Source organism: Pteropus vampyrus, unplaced genomic scaffold (genome assembly GCF_000151845.1).
Source record: "Pteropus vampyrus isolate Shadow unplaced genomic scaffold, Pvam_2.0 Scaffold95, whole genome shotgun sequence".
Classification (NCBI taxonomy): domain Eukaryota; kingdom Metazoa; phylum Chordata; class Mammalia; order Chiroptera; family Pteropodidae; genus Pteropus; species Pteropus vampyrus.
In genome coordinates, this window is record NW_011888876.1 from 502,015 (window position 1) to 508,847 (window position 6,833).

At 52.4% G+C, this 6,833-nt stretch overlaps 1 protein-coding gene across 1 annotated transcript in view; it reads right to left on the minus strand.

The window, feature by feature from the left end:
• The window catches only part of PRRX2 (paired related homeobox 2), a 7,358-nt gene extending 4,267 nt beyond the window's left edge, over nucleotides 1-3,091 (minus strand). Inside the window, exon 1 of the mRNA XM_023532964.1 lies at nucleotides 2,955-3,091. The gene's annotated coding sequence lies outside the window, so the exon portion shown is untranslated. The remainder of the gene's footprint in view (nucleotides 1-2,954) is intronic.
• Nucleotides 3,092-6,833: the final 3,742 nt, after the last annotated feature.

The window sequence follows — 6,833 nt, forward strand, 5'->3', positions numbered from 1 at the left end:
GAGCAGGAGCACTTCCCCTTAATTCCCTCCTTCCTGCATCCATCCATCCATCCATCCATCCATCCATCCATCCATCCATCCATCCATCCATCCATTCTTCAACACATATTTCCTGAGCACCTGCTGCGGCAGACGCGCTGCTAGGGCTGGGGATATAATGGTGAACTCGGCCCTTATCCTGTGGAGCCAGGGGACAGGCGCCACTGCGATGAAGGACCACTGACCTGGTTAGGAAAGGCCCAGGAGACACCCGAGTGTCCTCCAAACCTGGCCCAGGCCCTAGGGCATGGTAAACATGCCATCGATATTTGCTGTTGAATTTTAAGAATATGTCACAAAGAACAGTAAGAGTCACAGTTCCTAGGGTCCGTGGCACGCAGACTGTAGCACCCACATATCACGGGGTGCTCACAGGAATCCGTTATCCTCACCACTCCCAGTTTCCAGAGGGAGCAGGAGGTTTTTTGACTATTTCCACATTTAAATTTTACAGGGGCAGAAATACTGACCCTTCACCCCCTCCAGGGATCAGCTCACTGCCCACTCCTCCAGGGAGCCCTCCCTGACCACGTGAGTCCACATGGCATTCCCTCCTCCCCGCTTCACTCACCCAGCGCTTAGCAACCACACTGCTCAATTCAGCACTTCCTTGAGTATCTGATCCTCTTATTAAAAACGCATATTTTAATAATAAAGTAATATCACTGTCACACCAACAGATTCAAACAACGCAGAAGGGTATAAAGTAAAACCAAATACTCCCCTCTCCCCAACTCCACTCCCCACACTTTACAAGATTACAAATGCACATTTTAAAAAAATTTATAAGCATGAGATCACGCTGAACACGCTGGTGCTTCGACTGGCCTGTTTTTATTTAATAATATTCCAGATACCATTCCACCGAGCACAGCAGACCTCGCCCTCTCTTTGGATTGTTGTCCATAACTCATTGTTCCCTCTGTCCCTCTCCCTCCATTTGTAAGGACTCAGTTCTGAAATTAGTTTTGGCTCTATTCTTCCAGCGTTGCTTTTTTTTTTTTCAAATACAATAAAATACATATAATATTTCCACCCCTCTTCTTTCCAAAGGCTGCAGCCCATGTCATCTTCTGCACCTCTCTCTTTCCCATTTGATGATATTTTCCGGGGCTTCTTCCGTCCAGGGCACGGAAGTCGCTCCTGTTCCTTTTCGTGGCCCCGTGGCACGGGGCTGTGTGATGGCGCCGTGGGTCATTCACTGCAGCCCTGGCGATGGGCACTCGGCGTGCTTCAAATCTTTTGCAACCAAAAGGATGTCACGGTGAATAAGCTCGTGCAAATGAGACTTCCTGGTTTTGCCCGTGCATATTTGGGGCAGAGTCCTGGAGAAGTAGGGCTGCTGGGCCAGTGAATACTATGCTACATGTGGACAAATTCCCCCGGGAGCCTTTCCAACCAGCGGTGTCTGGAAAGACCTGTCTTGCCCAGTTTGGCCAACAGAAGGTGTCTCGACCTTTCGGATTTTAGTCCATACCTTGTGTTTTTGCTACTCTAGTTACACGTCCCCTTTGTACATCCTACATTCTTCTCACGGTGCTGGGCATTTGTTCCGCCGAGCATCTAGAACATTCCAGGCCCTGCAACAAACACCGTCAACCTCTGCTTTCAAACAAGCTCCCAGGTTAGCTGGGTTTACTGACTCTTGAGCAACCAACTGATTCGATCTGTGGCTACATTGTTCCACGAGACTGGTAAGTGATTGTAGTGGGGGAATGGGAGTCGGGGGCAGGGGGCGCCGTCAGGCAGGGATCATAGAGGGTGCCTAGGGAAACATGACCTCCAAAGCTGGGTTTGGACCAGTGTTTCTCAGTCGAGGGCAATTTTGCCTCCAGGGGACAGCTGGCCATGTCTGGAGACGTTTTTGATGGTCAGGACCAGGATGGAATGGGCAGAGGTCTGGGATGCTACTAAACACTCCTCGCTACATAGGACAGGCTCCCACGTCGAAGAATGATATGGCCCGCAATGCCTGCAGTGCCAAGGTTTAGACGGATCCCAGGAGTTTATGTTCAGTGCTTTGACTTGCAAACACATGGGACACACGAGGGAGGGGGTGGGTAGGAAGTGGCAGAGAGCACAGAGTGGCCCCAAGCGAGCCGGGCTCCTCTCCTGGACTGGCTGGGTCTTCACTCTTCACCCCTTTCCTCCAAGAGAAGGTGAAGATGGATAAGAATGTCTGGTGCCTGTGAATGTCTCTCCACCCCTACCCCCTACCCCCCACCCCCGAACGGGAAGAAACCTTAAACCAAAACAACAAGGGCCCTTGTGCTGAAAACCGGGTGGTGATCAATAGCCCGGGCGGGACAGAAGCTTCTGGAACACCCGCCATTGCAAAGCTGATGTCCGCCCCACTTTAGGCAACGCTGCTTGGGCACACACCCAGCGCAGGAGGCATTTCAGCCAAAAAAGGAGACTTTTGGGGGAAGTTTCCGAGCAATTCGAAACGGAGGGTGTTTAAATGAAAACCATTTTTGCAGCGCTCACCCCGCCAAGTGGGCACCGGAAGAAACGACCCCACTCTTTCTCCAAACTGCAGGTGACTTGGAGCCGAAAAAAAAACAAAAAACCACTCACACAAAGGCATGTACTGCCACTGCCAGGCCCAGACCCTCCTCGCCCGCCCCCCTCCCCGCACCAGCTGGTCTCCACCCCTGAGGCATGGGGCATGGGGCATGGGATGGGATGCGCTCAGCAAAAGTCGCTTTGGGCAGGAGTGGCTCCCAGCGCTCCACGTGCTTCCATCCGCTAAGTCTTCGCACCTGCCCGTTTCACACACGGGGAAACTGAGGCTCTGAGTGACATGCCCACGGCCATGGATCTGAGCTTGGAATCCACGTCCGGGGGAAGGCTCGTCCAGCCAAGCCTGTGAGCCTGTCTCGGAGGAGAGCTCCTCCCTCGACCACTTAGCTCACCTAGGGAAGGTGTCTCGCTTTCAGTCCCAGCTCTGGGAGACGTCTTCAGGTTCGTGGCGTCTCGCTGGTGCGTAAATGCCCCCAAGTTCCCATCCTAGCCCGTGGGAAGGGAGCCCTGGGTACCTCTTTGTTCTAGAGGAAGACCTCACCTCTGGAGGCTGGGAGGGCAGGGGCTTGCCCAAGGTCACACGAAGGCCCCGTGAGAAGCTGAGTGGAGTCCAGTGCCAAATGCATAGTAATTGCTCCATAAATGCTCGCTGCCCTTAGCATTGTGGCTTGCGTGCGTGCCGCTTGGTGCCGAGGTTGAGGACGATTCAGGCAGCGTCTCCCCGAGGTGACCCAGGACTGGAACCCACAGCTTTGGACTCCGCCAGTGCTCCAGGGCCAGCCTCTGCTTCCCAGCGGATGTGCCTGATACTCATTACCGTAACTTCCTGAATCACCTCCCGAGAAATGCAGTGTGGTGGGCGTGTGTCCCTCTGGGGAAGCGTTTGAAAAACACTCTAAGCCTCAGGCCAGCTAGTGCTGGGGCCTGCTGGTTCGCGTTGGGCTGTGCCAAAGTTTCCTCTTTGTCAATAAAAGTTCTGCTTTTCTCTGGGTTTAAAAATAAAGCCTGAAACCACACCTCCGTTTACACTGGCTGTTTAGATGCTATTGTGAGGGGCCGGATTAGGGAAGAGATAAACGTATTCAGATGGGGCAGGCCCGCCACACTCTCTCTCCCTTAAAACCAAAATTACTTCGTTCCCGATTATATTACAATGGAAAAAAAAATGACTGATGCACAGTTTTCTGCCATTAAATTATTTCACACATACCATTTATTTGGCTGACTGCGGGCCAAAGACATTTAAAAACTGTGCTCTCAGCCAAATGATCAAGTGTTCCTGGCTCCTTTCCCCCGCACCCATGGTTTTTCTTATTCCGTGTAATTTAAGGGCCTAAATAGTCTGGAGGGAATTAACTGCAAATTCTTCCCAAGACAAATAAACCTGGCCTCTTCGTTTCTGCCTTTCTCAAGCTGTCGGGAGACACTCTCTGTTTGTTTTCGCTTCGAATAGTCGGTTTGCTCCTGACCCTGGGGCCGCAGAGAGCTCCAACCCAAATAAATAACTTTTATTAATTAGCATTTATTCTGACCAAATAAGCTGCCTTCCCCTCCCCCCAACGTGATTTCTGCCAACACGTTCGCAAAAATAAACAACGGTCCCCAGGACCTTGATGTGGATTTAACAAATTAACACTGGTCCTTGGTCAAAGGAGCTTCGGAGCTGCAGAAATATTTATAGCCGGGGAAAGTCTTAGGAAGGAAGTGGAGGTGGGGGGCGCGGAGAGACCGGCAAAGACTTCAGGGCGCCCCCTGACACACACACACACACACACAGGTCTTTTGGGAAAGATTTGGGTTCCTTTGAAGGACCCCTGGGGAGAAGGGCTCAGACAGGAATTCTGGAAACTGCATCCTCAGCCTCCTCAGCCGCTGCCAGGGGCTTAGGGTCCAGGAAACAAGCAAGAGGAAGGATGCTAAAGGCAACAAGGCATTTCTGGGGCTGGGATGTGAGGAGCAGTTCCTGGGCATGCAGGCCGGGGGAAGGGGGGGGGCTTCCAGGAGGAGGAGGCCCAGGCTGTGAGACCTGTGAGAGCTGGGCCGGGGTCCGGCCTGGCACTGAGTTGGGTCAACAATATTGGAAGGAAGAAAGGAAGGAGAAGAGGTATGGTCCCTGGGGCCCTGTGGGGAAGGGAGACTGGGCTTCCGGGGGCTTCCTCAGGAGGCCAGCCCCAACCCAGCCAGAATCCCACACAAGGGGCTTAAGAGCTGGTTTCATCTCTGGCCAAACTGGCCTCAGTCCCGGACACTCAGGGACTAGGGACAAGGCATGAAGGAGGGGTTTTGGCTCCTCTGGTGAGATGGCACAGGCAGACTTCCCAGCATCATGTCCCAAGAGGCCCCCAACAGCCTCGAGAAGGGCAGGCAGGGTTGTCTCGGCCTTACAGAGAAGGCTGAGGGAGGCCCGGAGAGGGGCCAGGACCTACCCAGGGTGACACAGTGACTAAGAGGCCACCCACTGCAAACCTCGGGCTCTTTCTTTTCTCGCCACACCCCTGCCAGGGACAACGGAGGGAGGAGTTAGCCCCAGCCCTGGGAAAATTGTCCGTGAACACGACAGAAAGATGGAGCCCTTTTCCTGAAGGCCTTTCTCGTTCTAGCCACTGAATGAAGCCACACGGGCCACCCCAGTGGGCAGAGCCAGGACAGGGGTCCTTGGACAGTCTCACGACTGCTGTCAGGGTTCATGGCCTCCCCGAGGTCAGTGTTTTGAGTATTAAATGAATAAATGAATGAACAAATGAACGAACAAGGAGGCACTGGAAGGGTATGGGGAAATTTTGGAGCCTGCCCTCTGTCCTGGGCTGTCCACAGGGTCCAGGGGCCTCCTTACAGAGCCATAAAGGCCTGGCCGGTGCTGAGTCACGTGAGGTCATGTCCACAGGGAGGAGGAAGGGGCTTGGGGCAAGAGGGTGGGAGGGTCAACCACTGTCAGCCACTGCCACCCTTCCAAGGATGTTTCACCTCATTAACTGTGAACAAAAACCCAAGACGCTGACACGTTTTTATAGCTATCAGTCTGGAGAAGGACAAAACATCTCAGAAACGAAGATGAGCAGGGAAGAGGCAGTGCAGCCCCATTCATGCCCCCACGGCCTCACAGGCCTCAGTGCAGCGTGTAAGAAGCCGAGCTCATGGGCTACTCCAGCCCGGGACTGCTGCGCCCCCACCCCCCAGTCCCAAAGCCAGTGACTAATGCAGCTACAAGGAAGTCTCAGCGGGCTTGAGCTGACGCTGGAGCCCGGAAGAGGCTGGGGAAGGCTCCTGCATGGCTCCTAAAAACGTGGGTAGAGCCTTGGAGGCGGCTGCAATGCATCTGGGTCTCTTTGGGGTCTGGAGCCTCTCCCTGACATGTACAAAGGACCTGGTGTGCTGCCCACACTTCTGTGGGGCCACTGGAGTCCCCAAGAACCCCCAGTAGAGGGGCCAGTGCGCCAAAAGGAGGATCTGCCTTGTCAGACAGCATGAGCTCCGACCCACCTCAGGGCCTTTACCCATGCTGTTCCCTCTGCCTGGAGCACTGCACCCTTTTTGCCTGGCAAGTGCTTATCCAGCATTTAGTCGGAGCCTACATTTTCCGCCCTGAGAGGCTTTCCCGGGCCCCAGATCAGAATAGGTCTCCCTGCTATAGGCTCCTGGGCCCTGTCCCTCTCCCACACATCTGTAATTGAGTCATTCTTTCGTTTTCGTTATCTGCTTCATGCCTATCTCTTCGGTTTGAGTCTAAACTCTAGGAAGGTAGAGACTAAGTTTGCCTCGTCACTGCTGTATCCCCACGACCGAGCAAGAAGTTTGGTTTTAAAAATATTTCTGAATGAAGGATTATATAAGTGAAGGAAGCCGCATTTCAGAAAAAGATGGGAGGTCTCAACCTCCAAAGCCATTTTTCTTTACCCTCAAGAAGGCCAGACGGTGGTTTCTTAGAGGTAACACCAAAAGTACAAAAAGACAAATCAGACATCATTGAAATTAAAAACTTTTGTGAACACGGTTAAAAGTGAAAAGATAACCCACAGAATGAGAACAATATTCACAAACATATATTTGATAAGACACTTGTATGTAAAAAAATACAACAAACTCTTCCAAGTCCACGATAAAAAGTCAAATAATGCAATTTAAAAAGGTGAGCAAAGGATCCGAATAGACATTTCTCCAAAGAAAAGATACAAAGGACCAATAAGCACGGGAAAAGATGTGTGACATCATAAGCCACGAGGGAAATGCAAATCGAAACGACAGAGCGATACAACTTCATACCCACTAGGATG